Genomic DNA, 25,389 nt, shown 5'->3' with positions numbered 1-25,389 from the left:
TTTCTAATAATGAATTTATCTACCTTTCCCCCATCTTACCAGCCTTAGAAGACTTTTTGTTACAATAACACTAGGCAAGGAAATTCTGACAAGCTGATCTGTGGGGGTTATTTAAAACCACGCCTAAATCTTTTGTGTTTTCATGGAGACAAGCCAATAATACTATCTTAGAAACTTGGAAAACTGCTTGTATAAGATGGAAGGTCGGGAGTCCTTGCTACATTCCCAGGAATTGTATATGATGTCTTTTCAAACTTATCTACATTTGTGATTCATTTATAAAAATCTATTTTTGATGGAAGGTAAATGCCTGAAGAGAGTATTTGTTAGAGAGACAAATGAAGTTTAGAAGCAAATTGCCTCCCCTTACTTTTCAAGTAAGAAAGACACTGTGGTTGATAAGGGCAGGCTCAGATCATGGCGTGGAATGTTCTCTAGATATAAACTTGTAAGCTGTGCTTAACTGTACCTTGGCCACCCCTGTGACCACATGATTTAATAAGCTCCTGACCAACTTGTAGTTCACTTCTGTTTTTGAAAAAGGAGAGGTTTCTGGTACAAAAGAACAGATGCTGTTATTAAGGCTCTGCCTGTTAGAAATAGAAAAATCTGACAAAACACCTCAATGAGTGATCTAAGCATATAGAATTAAAGATTGTAGCAGTGGCTCATTGATGTGTTCAGGGATCCAACATCTTTCTGTTCCTCCATCCTAGAGAGTAAAACATGCTAACTTGGGATTCAAGATTTGTGGTGGAGATTTGCAGTGAACCTTCATGGGGTTTTGAGAATGTCATAAGGAGGTAGAAGATTCCAGGTAATCGCTTGTCTTCTTGCAAGTTAAGTTCAACACGGCTTGTTGCTTTGGTATCTGAAGTATTGTTCTAAATGTGGATTATTTATGCTCATAGGCAGATAAACCCTGAGGCATTCCATTTCATCTGGGCAATTTATGCCTTTTTAAAATTAGGACTATTTTACATATAACAAAGGAAACAAATTAAAAGAGAGGAAGAAACAATATCAGTGGGTAGATTTTAACATGAAAAAGTCCTCAAGGTTTCTTCTTTGCTTGCTTTCTTCCCCTTACGTTGTCCCCCTTCCCCTTCCCCTTTTCGTACAACTTGAAAATAAAAAGCAAAAACTCTCTACTGTTATAAATCATGCAATTAAAGTTGATTATTTATAAATACAAACTATGGATCATTGTATAGACTGTTAAATTTGATTTCTTATTACCTATTATTAAACTGCGTGAGACATTTAACTTAGCTTTTTGTCTTTCACCACTAATTTTTCCTTCATATCAAAGTTATTGACATTTTTTGTATGTAATTGTTATATTCCTAGAAAAGTAAAGAGAAGTGCCTTATCTTTTCAAAAGAGGTAATAAGCTAAATATGCTGCTATTAATATTAGCTAATATTCATTGAGCAATTATCATATTCCACACATCATAGTAAACACATTGCATATACTTCATGTGATCCTTATAACAGCTCTCAGAAATATATATTATCTTTATTGCTTTTCAGAGGAAAAAACATAGGTGTTGAGAAACAATGTAATGTGCCATAGTTATGAAACAACTAAGATATGAACCCTGATTTGAAACCAAGCATCTAGCCACAGAGCTCTGCTTCCTGATATGGATCGTTAGCTCTGTGATTACAGAGTGCTTTCTCCAACTGCTAATACCAGTGCCCCATCTCTAGCAAATTGTAGTCTGTGTGTGTTTCACTTTATCTCTTTGCAATTCTCTAAACTAGGGTAATTATTGGGGTTTCCATTGGCTTAGTGTTTTATTCTCTCCTCAATAGTTTATTAGTTATTTAAAAATTTTGTTACCTTATTTGATGCAACATTGAGTCATCTCAGTTTTTGTGCTTTATAGCGATCAGACATATGTGATAGATATCCTGCAAAAGTGTCTTTTTTTTTTTTTTTTTTTTTTTTTGGTCATGGACTTCTATTGTAATTTAGTTACCAGGGTTTTCTTCATTTTTTGTCTTTTATAAATATAACCAGAAAAAAGATAGAAGGCTTTTAAGTAGTGCCTAAATGTAACTTTGTTACTGGCATTTTAGTGTTATTAGTTTGGACTGCTGTAACAAATTATCATGAACTTGATGGTTAATCAATATTTATTACTCATGGTTATAGAGGTCGGTAAGTTCAAGATCAAAACACCAGCAGACTGGGTGTCTACTAAGAGCCAGCAGACTGGGTGTCCACTAAGAGCCTGATTTTTAGTTCATAGATGAATTGCATTCCCACATGGTACAAAGAATACTAGAGAACTCTCTGGAGTCTTTTTTATAAGGGGACTCATCTCATTCCTGAGGGTGGAAATCTCATGACTCATTTACCTCCCAAAAACTTTGTCTCCTATACCATCACATTAGGGATTAGAATTTCAACATATGAATTCGATAGGGCGGTGGGGGGGCGGGGTTCACAAACATTCAGTTCATAATCTTAGTTTTAGGATTTCTTTGGACGATATGGGTATTTTATTCATAACAATGTGATACAAAAAATCAGTTTTGTTCTTGGCACTTGATATATTTCTTTTGTCTGAAATTCTTGTTTTTTCCTCGACTTAAGTCCTACAGAAGCACAGTTTTATGATAGAAAAGTATCATGCATATAGTAGGTGAGAAGCAGATAGCATAGTGGATGAGAGAACAAGTGATGGTGGAGGAAAATTGCCTTAGTTTGAAAACTGCTCAACTTAAAGGTTTGTCACCTTGGGCAAGATTTTAAACTTTATCTTCAGTTGAATCATTTGTAAAATAAAGATAAAGACAGTAACTACCAAATGGGTTATTGCAAAAATTAAATTACTTAATATATGCAGAACAAATAAGAGAAATATCTACCATAAAGTAATTGTGCAATAAATACCGTTATTATATCTGGAAAATACAATTGTTGGCCTCTAAATCAAGGTTAACCTAACTGCCCTCTAGCAGCTTCTCAAGGTCATACCTTAAATCAAGAGGAAATGATAGCCTTCCTGCTGGTTTATATTTCATATCTTTCTCTATGTTTTACTTATCTATCGATTTACCTCATGAAAATAGTATTTATTATCCAGAGTTCTCAAAATTCTTCCGGAAATGTTCTTGAACTATGTTTCTATAAGAGTGTAATATATTGGCTCAAGACAAAAATAGATCGTACTGAAACAACTAAGGGTATGTTAGAATTTTAACTCTAATGCTTAGGTATGGTTCACCTAATGTAAATATCAATCTTGGAGAAATTCTTTAAGTTGGTATTTATTGAGATAACAAAATGATTGGTTGAGATTGCTGGGATCAACATTTTTGTATCAACTAAACTTCATGAATATCAGCTAAACTTAATGAAAAAATTAATTAGTTGACATTATTAATTACAGAATTATAGTGTTGTTCTATAGAACCAAAATTTGATAGGAATGCAGCTGGGTCTCACCAGACACCATTGAGAAACAGGCAGCTCTCAAGAATTCAAGGCAATTTTTCTGTCATACACTGTGTCTTCTTTCTGCACATTTACATCTGCTTCATTCTTCTGGCTTTCTCTGGATCTGAGGTTCCATGATGGAGAATGAATGGTTACCCATGGTTCCCAAGTTTACATGCTTTATTCTGAACACACAGGATAACTATAATTTTGTCTTTTATCTTAATTCCAAATTCCCAGAGGAGGCAGTCTATTTGGCACAGCTTGGTCAGGACTCGGAGTTACCTTGTAGAAAAAAGGCGTTTAACTTAAAAACTAACCTTATAGAATTTTGAAGGAGGGTAAAGTTAAAGCACTTCTTTTGAGCTTAGAAAATAATATAGAAATATTCTCTATATATGTTATGAAGTATAAAAAATTTACCTTTACGTTGTGAAACAAACATCTAATAGATGTCATGATGAAATGATGGGAAACCTTCGCTTAAAGTAGCTAAGAATATATTTTCTGAGTCAGTTTGAGTTTTCTTCTGATATTTTCACCATCCTGCTTATCTTGTTTTCCTTAAGTTCTTAAATTTTTCTGTCATTAAAAAATTGGGGTCCCCGTGGTACTATTTGTAGGAAATTCATATGTTGTCTATATGTGCTTGTTCAAAGTTTATTTTACCTGGAATAATCCTTTAACATCAGTGAGATATGCAGTTGGCAAAAGGAGAGACAACCCACATTGCGTGCTCTTCCATGGCCATGTAGCTGTAACTCTTGTACTTCTAATCTGAAGGCTCTGGGACTGTGCTCTTTCTGTTGTTGCACCAACTTCTTTCAATCACCGTTCTTTGGTGAGGTAATAGAGGGTTATTGAAAATTCTCATTTCTCCTTGGTAGATAGTTTCCTTTTGGAGTTTAAAATCTGAAAACAGATCCACATTAGGCAGGCAGCATCATGGCATTTTCTGAGTCATGCAGAAGGGCAGGGACATTGCTATTTAATCAATTCAAGCCTAAGTGTTTCTATGTGACACCATTAAACATCCATTTCCTGCTTTTTCCACTTTACCTCTTAAGCAGCTCAGGGGAAGCCCTATTTAATCATTGTTATGCCGGACATTGTAAGAGCTATGTAAGCATTTTTGGCAGAGCTTTCCCCTTGTTAATTCAGATTGACCAGGAGATATATTTCCAGAAGTGTCCTTGTGTTTATTGCTTTAGTTTATGATTGGAATATGACCTCCAATTATGGATATATGACCACTTTAAGAATCATTCAGGGTTCTCAGCTGAGGATGGCTGGCTGGAAATCTCTAGGAATTATGAATGGCATATTTTACATGATAGTCTTCTTCTTCTTCTTCTTCTTTTTTTTTTTTTTAGTTAATTGGTAGTCACTGACTTTCTATTGTTAGAAGAAACTCACACTGCATGCTGATCTTTAGGAGAAAGTGAACACACTCTTCATAATACCACAGCTTAATTTTTCATGGGCTGCTGGTCATATAAATTGTTTCATGTTATTTTCTGTGACAGGCACATTTAGTGAATTAATCAAGTAAAAAGGAAAGAAGTAACCTGAAATATTTTTCATGAATATATAAGATAAAACAGAGAAAATCAAGCTGCTAAATATGAATTATATCAGTAATACTAAAATCCTACATTGGTACATTCTCAATAATATGAAAGTCCATTTTTTAAAAAACATACCACACAGACTTTTAAAATTTAACGCTTAGTTATATTTGTATCATATGTTTTTTTCTTAAAAAATTTATTATAGTTATCAGTGAGCTCTTCCCAATCTCATTATACTCCCTGCTTTTGGTTATGAACCCACATGAACACATTTTCATGCATAGCATGTTTTATGCTTTCATAGACTAGGAAAGTGATATCATATCCCATGCACTCCTTACAAGTCTTCTGTCTGTCTGTCTGTCTTGCTTTTGAAATCAGTTCATGTTCATGCATGTAGCTCTAAGTCAAGTATTTTGATTGCTGTATAGTTTCAGTTATATCATTATATCACAATGTATTCATTCTCTAACTAAACACATCCAGATTGTTTTGGTCATTCCATATCTCCCTTTAAAAAATTAAATATAATTAAAATAAGTTTGGACAATTGTAGACACCTGTGTAACTACAACCCAGATCAAGAATTAGAATATTTCTAATGCTGCAGATCTCCTCATGTGTATTTTTCTGGTCAATACTCCCCTACTCTTTACCCGCTATGCACCCCACACCACAAGAAAAACCACTTTCTGATTTCTATCACAAACTATTTTTTCCTATTTAGAAATTCATATAAGTGGATTATACAGTGTATATGCTTTGGTGCCTGGCTTCTTTCACTGTAAATGTTTTTGAGATTTATCTGTTTTCACATGGCATCAATCTATTGTTAAACAGAAACTTTTATGGCTGAACCATTTTACATTCTTAAATCAGGGTGTATGAGTTCCTCCAAATTCTCAGTAATGCCTGGTATTGTGAGTCTTTTTAATTTTAGCCAATTTTATAGATGTGTAGTTATATCTATTTTATTGTACTTTTAATTTGCCTTTCCTTAAGACTCATGATGTTGAACAACTTTTTATGTGCTTATTTACTTAACATTTCTTTGTTAAAGTATCTTTTGCTCCTTTTATTATTATTCTGTTTTCTTATTATTGAGTTTTAAAGTTATACATTCTAGAAAAAAATGGTTTAGTAGATATGTAATTTGGAAATATTTTCTTCAAATTCGTGTTCAAATCTTTTCATTCTCTTAAGAGCGTGTTTTAAGATCAGAAGTTCTTAGTTTGATGAAGTACAATTTTTCAACTTTTTGCTCTATGGATTATACTTTTGCTTGTCAACTATAGATCTTAGCTTATTGCAAGATAAAAATGATTTTTTCCAATATTTTATTTTAGAAATTTTATAGTTTTGAGTATTACATTTAGGTCTATGAATAATTTTGAGTTAACTTTATATCTGGTGTGAGATATAGATTGAAATTTGTGTTTTTGCATATTGATTTTAAATGCTTCCTGTACTATATGTTGAAAAGACCATCCTTTTTCTGCTTAATAATGTTTCTACCTTTATCAATGATCATTTTAACATATATGTGTGGGTCTATTTCTGGGCTCTCTATTCAGTTTTATTTACTTATTTCTCTGTCTTAATACCAGTATCACATTGACTTGATTACTGCATCTTCGTAAGTCTTGAAATTAAGTAATTTAAGTCTTTCAACTTTGTTTTGTATTTTTTCCCCAATGCTATTTGGCTATTCTAGGTCTTTTGTATCTCCACATGCATTTTAGAATTTGCATATCAATTTTTTAGGGCAAAAAAACCAGCACTCCTGGAGTGTTGACCGGGATCTCACTATATCTATAGATCAGTATATGGAGAATTGAAATCTAGATATTGAGTATTCTGATCCATGAATACATTATAGCACTCTATTTCTGTATGTCTTCATAAATTTTTCTTAGAAATGTTCCATAATTTTAACTGTGCAGGCCTTGTGTATTTTTATCAGAGTTATTAAATGATTGATTTATTCAATAATTTGATCCTATTGTAAATGATATCATTTTCCACACTTCAACTTCAGTTGTTCATTGTCACTATATAAAAATAAAATTGATTTTCCTATGATTATCTTGTGCCTTATTACAATGCTAAACTCATTTCTTATAGCTCTTTTATAGATTATTTAAAGTTCTCTAAACATGATAGCATTGCATGCCAATAACTTTTACTTTTTTTCCACCTAAATTCAGTGACTTTTATTGCTTTTTCTTGGTTTATTTCTTTGATTAGGACCTTGTGTGCCATGGTGAATAGAATTAATGAGAGTGAGCACTTCCCTGATGCTTGACAATATAGGGAAGAATTTAGTCATTTGCCTGTATGTATGATATTAGCTATCAGTTTTTATAATTGCTTTGTATTGATTGGGTTGTGGAAGTTCCCTTCTACTTACAGTTTGCAAAAAGGTTTTTAATCATTAATTGACATTAAATTTTGTCATAGGGTTTTTATGCATATACTGAGATAATCATATAATTTTTTTTAAGTCTATTGATATTATATATTACTACCTTGATTGATTTTTAAATGTTAAACCAACTTTTATTCCTGGGATAAACTCCACTTTGTCATTGGGTATTATATTTTTAGATGCTTTCGAATTCTATTTGTTATTATTTTGTTGAGAAATTTTGCATCTATTTATGAAGTATATGATCTATTACTTTCTTTTCTCTCAACATCTTTTTTTGATATTGACATTAGGTTAATTGTGGCCACAAAAAAAAAAAAAAAAACCATGTAGGCAAACATTTCTTTCCATTCAATATTTTGTATTCAATTGTCATAGAATTGGTACTGATTCCTCTTTCAGGGATATTTGGTAGAATTAGTCAATGAAGTTGTTTTCAAGTTTTCATAGTGGAAAGGATTTTACTTACAAATTCAATTTTTTCCAGTTTATCTAGTATTCTTAATGCTTTTAAGGTTTTTCATTTTAAGAATTTTTTCACTTATTATACGGAATGCCATTACTATGGGTCTCATGTGATTTCTTCATATTTCTTATACTTGGAGTTTACTAAGTTGCTTGAAAATGTGGGTTTAGAATTTTCATCAAATTTGGAAAACTTTATCTCATTATTACTTCAAAGATTATTTCTCTTTCCTCTTTTTACTTTCTGTCGATGACTTCAGTTACTCATATATTATGTTGCTTGTAAAAGTCACCCCATAATATACTAATAATTTTTTTAAGTCTTTTGTCTCTTTCATTTTGATGTTTATTTTGCTGTCTTCTGATGCCAAGGAACTTTGAAAGATGGAATTATTTTTATTCACTGATATGAAGAAGATTAAAAACTCAAGGTGTTGGGCTCCTAACTGCTCCAATCTCCTCAGGAGTAAATGACTATACATTTACTTTTGCCAGGACCAAAGCTGTTAATTTAAATGTAATGCATCAGGAAAGATGTTATCATGGGAAGAGTCTATGTATTCAACAATTACTTATTACATGTTTATTGTGTGTGGAGAATTAGGACACGTGATTTGTGATATACAAAAGTATATAATGCATCGTTCTTGCTCTTCAAGAACTTATATTTAAGAAGGGGAAATTCAAATATATATGTCAGAGGAATAAATAGCAGGATTCTAAGATGTCCCTTAAGATTCCCCCAGCCTTTTGGTATACATGCCCTGCATAATCCCTGAAATTTTGGATTTAATGGCTTTCGCTCCTGTTATTATGTATAATATATGTCACCTCAAGATAGATGATTAACTATCTCAAGAGAGATGATTATTGAGTAGATTTGACATAATCACATGAACCCTTTAAGTGCAGATGGTTTTCTCCAACTGATAAAAGAGAAGTAAGTCAGAGATATACGAGAGAGATGAATTTGACATGAGGGAAATTCTGTGTTGATAAAATGGAGGGAGTTATGGTACAAGGACCTAAATGCAGCCTCTAGGATCGAGAGTGTTCCTGGCTGGCAACCACAAGGAAATGGGACTTTTTAGTTGAATACTAAAAATGCAAGGAACTGAATTTTACCAATAACATGAATGAACTTGCAAGTGGACCCTGAGCTCCAGATGATGCCTTGATTAAAACCTGAGCAGAGAACCCAACTGCACTGCACTGGACTTCTGACCTATAGAACTTATAAGTGATGTTATTATGAGGTGAGAAGGTTGTGGTAATTTGTTATGTAGAATTATAAAGCTAGGCAGGCAGTTTATAATGTGTCATATGAAATAAAAGCAACTATATAAGGAAGAGAGGATACTCTTCATTGAGGATAATCAGGGATGGCTTTAAAGTGTATATGAAAATAAGTTGTTGATTTTTTTGGCAGGGGATTAGGAAATGTAGAAATAAAATCTAAGAAAATGGACTAGCATAGTAACAAAGGCAGAAAAATAAAAATACATTTTTCATTAGCTATAGCAGATTTTCCACAAAACTTAAAAATAAGAAGACTTAGAATTAGGTTTCCTCGTGTAGTCTAAGGCCACTTATGTTAGAATCACTTAAAATACATGATGAAGTGCAAGTTTCCATGATCCTCACTAGATCATAATTATGAGAATATCTGATTCTGGATTTTTAAAACATCTTCAGGTAATTCTTATGCTTACTAAAATTTATTTTACATTTAAAACCTGAACTATCAGAGTGAGAATTTGGGAAGCATTCTTATTTGTTTACACGTTTCTTTAAAAAAAAAAATTCAGAGTTGATGTGATCAGAGGGTATTATAAACATTTATTCTGGAGATACTATTTTAGATGGAGGAAGAAGTCAACAGATAAAAATTGTAATCTTCTGTAATAGTAAAGTTTAGTTGATAATAGTTTCAACATAGTGGCAGTAGAAACAGACAGAATGGGATGCTCTCAGCAAAGATAAAAAGAGGTATTAACAGGACTTGGAGGCTAATTTGATATTTGCCTCCATGCTGGAGGGGAAGAAAAATTTCTCAATCTACCACTTTGGTGCAGTTCAGATTAAACTATATAGAACTGAGTGGATGAAGATTTAGGGTTTGGGAAATAGGGTTGTGGCAAGACTGAAATGCAAATCAATTTTTGTTGTAGAAACAATGAACGAACCTACTGGATTTAATTTTACTTTATTGATCTTTGAAGTGCAAAATCTATGTTTCCATTGTGTAATGTGTGTGCATGTGTATATGGATGCATATATATATATATATATAAATATAAATATAAATTTTACTACTGATAAGTATCCAAATTATTATACATCCAATATTTTCTCAGTCTTAACTTCAGAGTTGGAACCCACACTATAAATGATAATTAACTAAAAAAAACACAATGTGACTAGAATTATATATATAGCATCAGTGATCATTTTCACACTAAATTATTTGAAAGAAATATCTCTTACCTTAAGGTCAATAATTATGATAACAGTCTTATATTGATAGTTTCCTAATAGTAAAGTCTATCTTTCCTTTCTTCAGTCAGGTAGCTGGGAGAATAGAGGGGAAACTTGTGAGTAAAACTGAAAATATTTGTCTGACATATTAATGGGTTATGTGTATTTATGAATTAACTGATTTTCAGTATAATACATTTCTGCTTTTTAATGTAAATTCCTAAATGATACTGTACAACTTTAAGGAGAAACTTCATTCTACATCACTCCTCGCTGATTAACAGGAATATATTTTGTAATTCTAGACCTGACTGGTCAGCGACTATTATGCTTTTATCTACACCCCGCACCCCAGGAAGCTGAGCTAAGCAGAGAGCTGCTCTTGCTTCCAAATGAGATATGTCTTTCAGATGTTTATGCCAGATTTACAGTCTCTATATTAGAAGCTAAAAGAGCAAAAAGAAAGAGAGAAAAAAAAAGAGAGATAGAGAAAAGCTTTCACATGAGCAAGCTAGTAGAGAAAGTACTTCTGAACTAGGTAAGAGGTCACAAGGCCACTCACTTGGTGCAGGAGATTTAATCTATGTGTTTATAAGACTAAATGTTGGTGTTAGTAGCTTAGGAAAGTGGAAACCCTTGTTACTCTAAAATGCAATTGCAGATCGTTTCAGAGGAAACATTGTAGTGAGATTGAATCGGCCCCAAAATTAAATTAGCATATCAATGATATAAACATCTATGATCTTTTAACATCTGTTTTAATATTAATGGTCTTTAGGAAGAGCTGTATGCAGATCGAAATGGACAACAGAGTAACTTGGTAAATCTTAACATTCACACACACATACAAAATCAGGGCTTATATACATCCCCCAAAACACACACACACACACACACACACACACACACACACCCCTAGTTCAATACTATTCATACATGTTTTATAGATCAGGTAAAAAGCCTCTATCACAAGGTCTTTACACTAGATCATATTCCCAACTTCCATGTTTTTAAAGTACCCCATCCTCTGAGTCTTATCGCAGTTTTTAATTACACAATATCTTGTCTCATTATTTGATTTTGTCTGCTCTTCCAGCAGTCAGTATATTCCAGAAGGTGGAGAGTATGGCTGCTTTTCCCAATATTTTATTAGCAGCATGTAACACAGGGCCCAGCATAATTAATAGTTGACAGATGAATAGATGAATAATTAATTTTGAAAATTGATTATTTTTCAGTGATGTTAATAAGACTTGTCTCAATAAAATACATACTATTTTAAATTAATGATAAATATATACATATATATAGATAATTATAATGTCCTACATTTTAGTTCTGTGTATCTTTACCTATCTATGAAGTAATTATTTGTTCACTTCATTCCAAAATGAGATGAAAGAGCTACATTTCTTTTACAAAGTTTATTTGTATTAAAACACACAAGTTCTACTAAACTATAAGAAATGTGAGGGTATGAACTTTTCACTTTTTGCTGTAACCATAATACACTTGAGAGTAAATGTTCTAAAAAAGGATAAAGAAAAAAATATAATTATGGAAACAAAAAAAAGAGAGAGAAAGAAAATAGATAAGAAATAGTGGTCTCTATTGCATTTCCTAGGAATAAGGTCGTACCAGCATTTAGGGAAACTCAGAACTAGTCTAGAGCAACTACCTCATTTTATAGTTGAAGTTTGCAGAGTGATCTGGTGTAGAAATTGATTTCCAGGTTTAATGATTTTCCAGTCTATCAGTTTAGCTAGCTGAAAAAATTTGATAACAACATAAAAATGACAAGTACCTGATACATTTATGAATTCCTTTATGGGAACCAGACAATAATGAATTTTGGAGACATTGCGAGCCTTACATCTCATCTTTGGAAAGGCACTGATTTAGTGGGATAAATAACGATATTATTATATGAGTTAATAATAATAAAGGGAAATAATTATAAAAATAATAGTTAATTGTAGCATATAGTTTCTTATCTTTTTAAGTAAGCTATTATACATTTGTTGTACTTCACCTTTCTTCTTAAACATTCGCTGTTAATTAATGCACATAAACTAATATTCTGTTCACTACAGATCTAATTTAGGGAAAAAAAAAAACTCTAGATCTTCTCACTGCACTATAAATGAGGTCAGTTGGGTTAGAAGTTAGCAGAATCCTTTATTTTGTACCTTTAAATAAACATTAAGGAAGAAAACGGCACACAATTTTCTTGCCAAGACCTAAAATTAGCACTAGACAAGCAGGTATGTTCATAATATGTAGGGGGAATGCCAGACCACTTCTCAGGTTGGTAAGAACCTTGGTTTCTGCATCATTATTGTTCCTAGAAAAATGCTCTTATAATATGATTCAAAGCCATAACTCCAAATACATGTTAAAAATAAAATATTTTCAGTTGTTCATATACACTGCTGTTATGCCAGAGAAATAGCCATTTTCATCCAGTCTTCATTGACTAAAATGTTCCCTGTAACCGGACTTATAAACAAGACCCATAAAACAAAACATTGTCTATGATGCGTTAAGTTTTACATGTTTGGTTACACCAGAATCAGTCTCCAAAGTTATAACTAGGATAGAGCACAGATTGTGTATAAATGATTACAAACTTATTTTTATGTTTGGAAAAACAATTATCAGAAGTAAACACCTATATGAGACACCAGGTAATGCACCATCACTGTGGGTAAGGACACTTGGTTAAGTGAGATTACAATAAGAGAAATTCTTTAAAAGCAGTAGAGTAAAATAATTGATTACAATAAAATTCATATAGGTGTTAGCAGCCCAAATCAGCTTTAATTATTTTATTCCTCTAGTCAAAAGTAGATTTATATAGTTAACTTCATTGAGATAATGTTTCAAACTCTTACTCGTGTATGTACCCATGTTCTAAAACAATTATTTCTGGTACGTAACATCTCGAATTGGAATTTTCTTTACTAAGGTCTTATTTGAATTAAATCTATCCAGAAAGATTGTTCTATGGATTTCTTTAGAAAAAAATTTTTCTAATAGAATATCTGAATGCACCTGAACCATCATGAATTATAAGATGGTGACACCACAACTACTACACCAAAAATTGTCCATACTAGAGGCTCTGCTGAATATTTGGAAACATGGGTAAGCATAAGGTAGTTCTGAACATGTGCATGAATATTTAATGTGGAAAATGATTAGAACCATTAAGAATATCTAATTAAATTTAAAGGAAAGGCTCCTTTAGTGCTTTTTAAAAACATACTTTAATAATGCTAACTGACAACATACTGGTTTGAGTTGAGAAGTCATTCTTTATATTTTGATTTCAGGAGCTAGTGTTAACAGGATGCACCATCCTAACCTCCTTCTAATTTACTGCCATCTTTGAGTAAACTATTTTGTACTATGTCGAAAGTCATAATTTCTGTCATTTTAGCAGTTTGTATAAAATATATTTAGATTGGAGAAATTAGGGTATTAAATTAGCTGGGGTATAATGAAAAATTTTCTGATTTTATAAGCAAACTTCTGCTATCTGAAGACCTTTTGAAATTCCATCTTGATTGCCTCAGGAGGGAAAGGTTTTTTCAGTTATATCTCACCAATACTTTATTATCTGTCCTAAATGTCTCATATTTGGGCAAATGTGAGCCGTGCTCTTTAGGGTTTCTAGCTCAAGAAAGAATACCAGAAAGCAAAGAGAAACAAGCAAATGAAAATAAATGATGAAGTTCGATAAACAAAACTGCCTCGACTTTGTTAACACAGCTGAATATAAAATGGAATACAGATAAGGCAGCTAAGACACCTGGCAACAGAGATTCAGGACCTGGTCCCAACTGTGTAGTTGTCTGTAGTACACAGAGTAAGCAAACCAATCTCATATACTCTTCTCCGAGCTCTTGTGCTAGGGACTTTCCTGAATTACTTAAAATAGACTATAAAGCACATATCATGAGCATACAAAGATTTAGTTCTTGCTTTTCAGGTTAATGATGTTCATATAAAATTGAGTCTTCAAGAAAGCAGGAGAAACTTTCCTAAATGTTGATGGATTAATATACTACCCTTGATGTGTTTACAAATAAAAATAATAACTTTTATTGAATACTTATGACCAGGAACTGCAGAATGCAACCAATTAATACTTACCATAAGAATACATAGTAGTACATGTTCTGATTTTTCCACTTTGTATTGAGGAAGCTGTGTAGATGACAGAATTCTCAGGTGGACCCATCTATACCCACCCCATGGTATAAATACCCTGTGTATTGTCTGGGACTATGAACATAATGAATGTTACTCCTGTGATTAGGTTATATAATTTGGCATAATTGACTTTAAGAAAGAGAAATTATCTAAGTTCTTTCAACTATTCCTTTTATGAAAAAATTCCTGTTTTTACCATTACTTTGTAAGCTTTTAAATTCTTTTACCTCCATTTATTGGGAACCTACTGTGTGTTAGACATTGCCATGTATAGTGTAGAATGAACACAAAAGGCTGGCTGTCAGGGCAGAGCCATAGCATTGCTCTGTGATATAATGGAAACAAATAATCTAATGTGCTGAGTTCTCCAGGAAGCCTGAACTATTTTACTAATATCTCAACTTTTGGTTCTGAAATTTATAGCTCTTCCCTTCCTAGAAATTAATAATTATAGCAGAGATATTTTTAATGATTAAGTCCTTTAATGTGATTGATCCTTTATACACTTTTAATTAGAAAGAAATGTCAGTTAAGGGACAAGTAAACTGATGGTATTACCTTGGATTATCTGTGAAATCAACTTGAGAGGACTTGAACTGGAATATTGCCAGATGGATGTGATAAATCTAGGGAAGAGAAAACAAAATGTATATCTATGAATTTTTTTTTTTTGTCAAAAGATAAGAAAAACAAAATAAAATAAAATAAAAATAGATGACAATCATTACCAACTTTGAAATTTTTTCTGCAGAGGGAAGAAATAGCCTGGCTTCTCATTGAAAAAGTTCATGAACAAAATAACAATATTAAAATGAATGATTCTTAACTTTTTCTATCGTCCTTAGAAAAGAACAGGAAGAAGAATAATCTATATAAGTAAAATATAATTAAAGCCTTGCCAGCTTTCTATTACAATAAGTAGGTTAAATAACAATTAACCTATTTAATATTAAATATTTGGAATATTTAAGCATATACAAATTTAAAAGGCAGGACAATCACAGGTGGAAAACCACAATGAATCGATGTAATCATTTGTAGTCATTGCTTTTGAAAGATTGTGCAGTTCTCAAGAGCTATTACAATCTTGAAATAGAATATATCACTGATTCCCTTTTTTGAAAATTAAGCAAAATTATACTATTTTTCTGCTACCACAATGATAAATAAAATTTATGAAAAAGGAGTATTTAAAAATATAGTGAAAATTTATAAACATTGCATAGGATTATTTAAAGTGTATATTCCTTTTTAAAGTTATGTCACATTTGGTCTTTATACTCAATTAGAGGGACAGAATATGGCTCATGATGCAGTTAATAAATTAATTAAATCAAATAGTAACAGGCCTATGATGTCTATAACTTAATGACTATTCCTATCACCCCTTTAATTTTCTCATTATTTAAATCTTAGCTTATTTATTTAAAATATTTTAATTTCTTGTTTTTATTTAATAGTTTCATCATTAAAATATTACTAATGGAAAATAAAACATATTTTCTTTGATTTTAGCTATAAGAGACTTAGAATTTAAACAGTGACTAGTTATATATTTGAGTTTGGCTAGTGTTTGAGCAGAGTCAAATTTATTTATTCAAATATGTAGATTTTAAATGTATTTATTTAAATTAGTTTCAAGTGTACAGTACAATGGTTAGACATCTATATAGTTCATAAAACGACCCCCTTCCCCAATTGTTCCCTCCCTCTCCTGGCCCTCCACCTAGCCATCATATTAATGCTAACTGCATTCCCTCTGTCATCCTCCCCATCCCCATGACCAATTATCAACTACTGATTTGCACTTCTTTATCCCTTCACCCCATTCTCCCAGTGCTCCAACTCCCCTCCCCTCTCTCTGTCACCAAATTAATATTTTGACAAGTACTAACCATGAAAAGCAAATCTGTTAATTTTTAAACCCTAGTTTCCCAGCATCTGGGATCTTCCTTAGGTTTTTGGAGGATGTCTCCAGAAAAAAATCTGCGTAGGTTCTTGCTAGTAGGTAATATATGTTCTCCCTCCTTCACTCAGTTCCTTCTTTCCTTCCTTCCTTCCTTCCTTCCTTCCTTCCTTCCTTCCTTCCTTCCTTCCTTCCTTCCTTCCTTCCTGTTTTTCATAGTTATAAACATTTAAAGCTTTTAATTTAATTAAAGAATGATCACAGAATTCTTCAGATGTGGGAAAGAACATGTACCATGAGACAAAAACAACTTTATACTTAATTTTTATAACTCAAGCAAATTAATGTCTTCTTTCTCCTACTTTATGTATTTCTAGAAGGCACTATTAGTTCCATTAATGCATTTCCTTTCTTGGTAAGAGAACTTGAGGAACTTCTGCTCCAATATAATTTCTAAAAAGGATGTAAAAATAATGTAAGGGAAACATTTTTGAGAGTAGTTTCTCAGATATGGTTAGGACATAAGTGTTAATAAAAACTGTCCCAGTCAAAATTTTCAGCAACTATACTCTTAAATTTTGACCACTGTATGGACTTACACTGTGACTGTTTTTCTGTTTTATATTTTCTTATCTTTCTAAAATGCCCTTTAATAATGTTAAAATTTGACAAGAAAAACTTCAACACTGTAAGAGTGAAAGAAGAAAACAATCATCTGTCCAAGAGAGGATTAACTTAAAAAACTATGTTGTCTTCTAAAAAAAATGCAATCATTAAAAATATTATAGAATACTTTTAACTGTATTAATAATTTATTGCTGTAAGAAGTATATCAGAAAGTATACTATTACATATACATGTAACTATGATATGAATGTGTTGCTAGAAGACAATTCAAACATAAGATCTAAAAAGGCATATATAAAAAATTTTAAAAACTCGCAAGTACAAAGAATAATATGATAAAGAAAATATGGAAAAACTTAGATCAAAATTTTGTCCTTGATTGTCTATAATAATTATCTCTATTTTAATTTTCTTACTTTTTTGTTTCCAAATTTTCTATGATCTCTGAACAAAGAAATATTCATATCGAAAGAAAAAATAAGAGATAAAAATTTAAGGAATTATTTATTAATTTTGTAAGTAAATGTATCAAATTTCTTAAAAGGAAGAGTGCAAAATGTTATTTAATAATTCATAGCTCCATCAAAATATGGATTAGTGCCATCTTCCTGATAGTAAATATTTATTGTTTCATAACTTTTTCTTAACTTTTGATCCATTAACTCAAGTATCATTTATATAAAACTTTTAAAAACCCAGTGAAAAGTCTATTTTTTCTCAAAATACATTTTTATAATTATATTTTTCACATTTTATTAACATATAATTTACACGTAAGAAATTTATCCTTTTCAGTATATAGACCTGCGATTTTGGTAAATATATACAGCCATGAAACCAACACCACAATCAAGGTACAAAACAATTTCCTTACTTTCCCAAATTCCTTCATCTCTTTTTACCCTTTTCCCCATTTCTAATCTCTGTCAATCGCTGACTGATTTGTGTTCCTATAGTTTTTCCTTTTCCAGAATTTCATATAAACAGAATTATAGAGTATGGAGCATTTCCATGTTCTTTCATCAAATATACTTTTGAAGCCAGTCTATGTTGCTGCCTTATCAGTACTTCATTCCATTTTATTTCAGTGTACTGTTCCATTGTATGGATTTCCTGTTTATTTATCCATTCCCAGATTGAAGAACATATGGGTTGTATCCAGTCTTTTGTGATTATGAATAAGGTCATTATAAATAATTGTGTACAGTTTGTTTGTGAACATTAGTTTTCATTTCACTTGAGTAAATATCCAGGATTATGGATGTGAGTCATTGGATAAATGTGTGTTTAACTTTATAAGAAAATTCCAAACTGTTTTCTAAAATTGCTGTACTTTTTTATTTCCACCTAAAATGCATGAGAGTTCCAGTTGCTCTGTTTCCTTGCCAACTCTTGGTATTATCAGTTAACTTTTTCTTAATATAAGCTATTCTAATAGATATGTAGAATATCTTTCTGTGGTTTTAATTTGTGTTCCCCTAATTAGTAACAATATTGATCATATAACAGAAGTTTAAAACTTAAATGAAAATATTTTGAACATGCCATAGATTTTCATTTTGGGTACTAATTTCTTTCTGCATTTTCTTTTTTATTTTTCTCCACTTAAGAAGGTGGAGTTTTTTGCTTTGTTACTTCAAAGAAGGTATTTGGACTTTAAGCAGAAGGCACTTTGAATATTTACTGGCTTTTTTTGTTCCAATTTTATGCCTCTTGAGAAAAATAGGTTTCTTCCATTTCAGAAGATTTTCCCAGGGTAGAGAGAAGAGTTATATGGTATCCTGAACAGGAAGAACTGCACTTTGCAGAAGACAGTTTGAAAGAGAGTTGTTTCTGTGATGTATTTAGAGAGGTGATTCCATACCAGGCTTCTCAATCTTGTTTAAGATCCCAGTTTCCCCAGTGTAGCATAAAGCCGTAGCCTGGTAACATGTATGCATGAATAACTAAGAAAAATAGAGGCTCCTTCTCAAGTAATTGATATTCTATGAGATTCCACAATCTTAACAAGACCCAATGGATATTGGAGTGGGTGTGCTTCATGAAAAAATCTGGTTGAATTTTCCACCAACCTGGAGATAAAAAATTAAGTTTATTTGTAGGAAATAAATATAATATTATGAAATGTGTATTAGGAAATTTCATCATTATGCAGACATCATAGAATGTACTTACACAAACCTAAATGGTGTATCCTACTACACACCTGGGCTATATGACAGAACTTATTGCTCCTATGCTACAGACTTGTACAGTGTGTTACTGTATAAAACAACATGAGATTAAAACAAGCACAAGAGAGAATGAATGCAATTAAGAAATTTCATCTGCTAGCAAGGAAGAGAGACCTCACCAGAAACTGAACCCAGCTAGACTTTGATCTCAGACTTTCATCCAGAACTCAGAAAATAAATTTCTTTTAAGTCATCCAGTGCATGATATTTTTTTAGGGCAGCCTGAGCTCACTAATACAACCCCCATAAATCAATTGTTACTCCTTTCATACAATTTTTACACATTAACTCTTATTAGTAACTCTTTCTGAAAAATGCAATAAAATGGCTCAGGCCAGTCAATGAACAATTATAGTTTCTGAGAAGCATAACATTCATGTTTAGCTGATTCCCTTTGTCTTTCTCATTATGTTTCTCCATTCGATGCTCACTTTGTTCGTTATGTTAGAATATCTAAGGGTGATGAGGCCTCTAGGAGTTGCCCCTTCTATCCTCTTTAGACAAAGTTCTACAGAAGGATATTGAAAACACTGGGAAAATTTTTTATTGGGAAGAAAATTGGCAGGTGATATCTATTGGGTCTGAGATAATATGAATGATAGACAATTCAATTTTATACAGAAATAATTAACTCTTTGAACCAAAAATATGATTTCAGAAAATCTATTGGGAAAACGATAGTGTAAATATAGGGTCAAATTCTACTGTGTAAAGAACTGAAAATAAAATAATAAGTAGTTATTTAACTTAAATGAAATGAAAACAAATCCAAAATCCTTCTATAAGACTGGAAATAAACCTTTAAAATGCTGCTCTTTTATGTTAGTAATTAGTCCCCAATTTGCTTTTTTTTTCATGGTATTTCTATGAAATTTTCATAGTACAATAATCAATCTTAATCATTTAAAACACAATCAAGCAATTATTTAATTTACTTCTTATTTGTAAACTTATTTTTTAAAAAGAGTATAGCAAAGTACAGAATGATTAAAGAACTCACAACAATATGCCTTAGGAAAGTTGATATCTCAGATATCATGATATCTCAGAAAGAAAAATTCAATGAGAAAAAATTCTGATGCTTTTATCATATTTCAGATACGCATGTTTCAGAAATCATATGGATTATTTTAGTGATGGTTTTAGATTATTTATTAGCCTCCAGACAGCTTCAGTTGTTAATCTGCTGTTCACAAACAGTGCCGCTTTGCAAAATATTTTATTTTTAAAGAAAATTTGAAAGTTTTAACTGAAAAAATTATCTGCTTGATGAGAATCTATGAGACTAAAACAATACTACTGAGCAATAGTGAAAGAAAAATAAGACGATTGAATTTTTCTCTTATTTTCCAGATGAAACATCAAAACTGTCAAAGTCAAACTATTGTTTATTCAGAGATGTTATTTGACAAACTATTAAAATGTATGTTGGATGGCATTTAGTTCTTTTAGCTTTTTTTATATATTGAAACAAATATATGCTCATGAATCTCAATGTTGCAAATTCATTTCTGTAAGAGGGAGGCTTATGATTAAAAGGTAATAGTTATCAGATTTGGGTTAGAACTGAGATCAAATTTTGTTATATTGCTCACTAGTTTGACATTAAGTGTGACTCCTATAACCTCCCCACACGTCATTACCTTGAAGTGGCACAGTGTTGTGAGAACTGCATTAGGTAATACATTAGGCTCTCAGCACAATATTTTACAAATAGTAGTATTAGATTAGCTGGCTATTAGAATAGCTAGCATTCGTTATTTTCATTAGACAGTTATGTTTTTCACATCAGAAGAAAATTATCTTTCTGAACAACAACAAAAACTTTGATGAGCAGATTAAAATTTGATATAGTGCTTTAAAATTTTCCCTCAAAACAGGAAGTGTCCTATGGGAAGTGGAAGTTGGAGGGACAAAATCTGGGGAGGTAGGAGAAGCCTCAGTGCAAATCTGTCCTCTTTCTCCGACCTCTCCTACTCATTCCACCTTCTTTCCTGTGCCGTTACCATTGATGTCTTCTCAAATCAATATATCAAGAGCAGAATAATGAAGTTTGAACATTTGAAAATACCTGGCGTATTTTTAAACTTGTCAACTTAACATGGACATTACTGCTTCTGCCATCTTATAAATTCAAAAACTTGTCTTAAGTCAGTGGCCAGGGAGATAGTTTATTTCAACAACTTCACAAAAGAAGGTGAATAAGGAAATACTCATATTTTCATGACATGTACTTATAACCTCTTTACTAAGATAATTGATTCAGTTAAATATTTGTAGGTTTGCTATATTCATTATATTTTAGTTTATTATCATTTGTTCTAAGGTATTTTTCAATAAATATTGAATGTTTTTGACTAGTGAGGTTTAAGAGATTTTATGTAGATATCAGTAAAATTAAATTTTTATTTCCAATATTAGTCGTAGACTTGGTGCATTTTATTGACCTTGCAACTGTTTTTTTTTTTCTATTATTCTAAGTAAACATAGCAATCTTGTCTGTAATCTCTTTCTGCAATAGTTGTATGATCCATGCTGCAAGTAGTCTGCTTCAATAGGTTGGTAATTCTTCTACTTCAGAAACTGATTTTCACATAGAGACAAACTTGGTACCATAATAATGAATTTGCTATTTAGCCATCAACATTTCTAATGATGGATTTCATAGAGCATGAACTTCTTGTCTGGAATTTTTTTTTTAATCAATACATTATTTTATCTCTATATAATATGTATATTTATATATTAGTTGCCTAATTTCTTCATATACATCAGAATTTGGTGATATACTTAACCTCTGAATTTCAGATTTTCTACTTGTAGTAAAGGGGGAATAATAGTGCCTATCATCTAAGGTTTTTATAAGTAATCAATGAGATAATGCATAGCATTTATAACACACTTTGCACAATGCTCAACATATAGCAAACTTCACAAGTACACAGTTGGGTAATTATTACTGCCATTATCTTAGTGTTGTGTCCATATCTGGATGGCATTGACACTAACAGTGTTCAAATAGGCTAAGTCCTTCAGATCCTTGTTTATCAATTTCAGCATTTGAATCATCCTTCAGTCTAGTTTCGTTGACCATTTTTTTCCTTGAGCATGAGTGACATTTTTCTGTTTCTTTTCATGTTCAGCAATTTTTTATTGTACATTAGACATTATGTGGTGCATTATAGGGAATCTGCATTAGGTTATTGTTTCATTACTAGTATTGGATTATATTCTGGCAGATAGTTATTGACAAATTCTTTTGGTCTTGGTAAGGTTAGTTTTATTTTTTTGTTAAAGTGGGTCTGTTTGGGTTTTGAATTTGTTCTTGGAGTGCAACCCTGAGCATAGAGCATGCTAGAGTTACAAAATAGTTAGATTCTGTTGGCGTAATTGTTGTCTAGGTTCAAAGACAAGTTCCTATTGGTTTTTAAATTAAGAGATTTATCTGTAAAACACCATGCTTACAAGCCACTGTAATAATAAACAGATCTATTTGACTTCTTCATTTTCCTTTTGAAACAACATTTCTGTCTGATGATCTACGTAAGTATCTTAAATTTACATTGATTGAGGTCTGTCTTTTCCAAATGGTGCTTCCATGTCCACAATAAAGTAATTTAATTACTTTATTGATTACAAAGGAGCTTTGTAATCTTTCAGAGTTTGAAGAATTTATTTGTATGGCAATCTCTTGGGTGATTCTAAAATGACACTTTTTTTTTTTTTTAAGTGGACATATATTATTTTGCTGGTAAATTTGTCCAGTAATTTTAGAGGTATAATTTCTGTTAGAATAGATTTTAATATATGAAGAATATTAAATATAATATCTAAGAGTGGCACCTATTTCTCAATAAAGTGTTGTAGTGCCTGGTATTCTTGTGGGGTTTTTTTTTTTTTTTTTGCCTCTGTTAAAATTTTAGCTTTATTGAGGTATAATTGACATATAAAATTGTCAGCTATTTATAGTGTTCATTGTCAATTTGAAATATCTATACATTGCAAAAAGATTCCTCTCATCTAGGTAACATGTCTATCATCTCACATATTTATCTTTTTTTTGGTGGGACCATTTATGTTCTACTTCCTTAGCAAATTTCATTATACCATACAATGTTATTAACTATAGTTACCATGTTATACGTTAGATCCTCAGACCATATTTATCTTATAGCTGAATGTACCCCTTTACCAGTCTCTCCCTATATCTCTTGTTTTTTGTTTTGTTTTGTTTGTTTGTTTGTTTGTTTTACTTTTGATGACTTATGACAACCATTGGCCACATTTTATGATATTTTGAATAGTCAGAAAATGCTGCCTGGGGTTGGATATCATTTACACACTTTGCATAAACATGATTATTTTCTGTGCATACTTAGGTTTTTTATAGTAGTTATTTCTTTTCCTGTGACATGCCCTAAATTAATAAAAAAATGGCATAAATTTATTTAACATTTGTTTAACAGCTTTATTATTATCCTAATTTAGAGAGTAATCCCAAAAATTCATGTGGATTTTCTTTTATGTTACCATGTTTTGTTATGTCTATCTAATCATGAGTAGGGAAATTTTCTTTGGAGCCACAAAAGTATTCTATTATCATTTGGAATCAGCCTAATAGAATTGATAAGCTCTAATATTCATTTCAAGAGCTGTTTCCCAATGACAAAATACTATTATGAAGTAAATTTAAAAAACACATTGTTGCTCCTTCTGTTGAATTACTACTATTTATAAAGTTAATACTGACAGAATTTTCTGAGTTTTCTGGTACTTAAATATAGAGTTGTTGTTTTTTGTTTTTGTTTTTGTTTTTGTTTTTTTAACCTGAACTCACAAATAGGGGGAAAAAACTAATGGAAGAATTTATAGCAGAGAAAACAATTGGAATATCTAAAAAAAAATTATGTATGGCCCATGTGAGCACATCCACATACAATCTATTATTGGATACCACAAGAAGATATTTTGATAAAAGAAAAGGTATTAAAGGTATGTTCCTTTTCTATACTATTTACCAGTTAGACAAGTTTGTATGTGGGACTTAATCTCATACTTATTCTATTTGCTAGAAAAGTACAATACATTTTAACATATCGGGCATGGGTAAGAGACAAATTCATGAACTGAGGTTGGAGCTTATATAACATATGCTCATGGAATTTTAGAACTAAGATATGTCAAAGCCAGTCCCTTCATTTTAAAGAAAAAAATTCTAAGGCTTAGAGAACTGAAGAGAATTATTCACTTATATTTAAGTTTAGACAGTTATTAAAGCTTAAGCTGGATCTCAGAGAAGAACAGGATTTGATGACACTGGGTAAAAAAAGGACATTTCAGAGACATGGAAGCCTGTGAGCAAACGACAATGAGCATAATGTTTTTACTGGTGCCAATGGTGATAGCTATAGGTAAAAGTCATAGGGAGAAAGAGACTTGGAATGTAAGCCAGGGAATTTGTATAATTACAAAACACACAACAAACACTATAAATTGATGTAGTGTGGACAAATATCATTTGGTTCCCTTTCCTTTTGAAATCTACATAAAATTGCCTTTAAACACTCCCCCCCCCCATTTAGTGTCATGGGGAAGCCAAGAGTTCACCCTAACATTTCTGCACATTCCTTGAAAGCTGAATTTTATGTAATTATCCTTGACTCTGTACTCTGGATTCCTTTTGAATTAGTTTGGGTTATAGGTTGCTTTGCCATCTCAGTGTGCTGTCTCTGGGTATTGTTTTTTCTTCAATTTTCACATACTACAGACACATGCACACATATATGTGTATTGAGAGACTCATTTCTTTGCACCCTAGTCTCTTTCCCCCAAGAAATTCATTTTGTCATTTTACCCTGTTTATTCAAGTGTAAGCTTTTTCACATGTATATCAATTTAGATAGAATTTTATTATTCACTTAGGCTCTCTATAGAGTTCTGCCTCTTGCAATTTTCTCTCAGTAAATACAATTTTGTTATTAGTATACACCAAGCCACTTACTTTAAAAA

General features: G+C 31.6%; 1 long non-coding RNA gene across 1 annotated transcript in view; it reads left to right on the top strand.

Moving 5' to 3' along the window:
- Positions 1 to 725: 725 nt before the first annotated feature.
- The window catches only part of LOC118603907, a 70,479-nt gene continuing 45,815 nt past the window's right edge, over positions 726 to 25,389 (top strand). The window contains exon 1 of the long non-coding RNA XR_004951468.1: positions 726 to 817. This is a non-coding gene — a long non-coding RNA (uncharacterized LOC118603907). The remainder of the gene's footprint in view (positions 818 to 25,389) is intronic.

Source organism: Rousettus aegyptiacus, unplaced genomic scaffold, assembly GCF_014176215.1.
Source record: "Rousettus aegyptiacus isolate mRouAeg1 unplaced genomic scaffold, mRouAeg1.p scaffold_m13_p_6, whole genome shotgun sequence".
Taxonomy (NCBI): domain Eukaryota; kingdom Metazoa; phylum Chordata; class Mammalia; order Chiroptera; family Pteropodidae; genus Rousettus; species Rousettus aegyptiacus.
The sequence above is the reverse complement of the archived record's forward strand: the minus strand, read 5'-3'. Positions and strand labels throughout refer to the sequence as shown.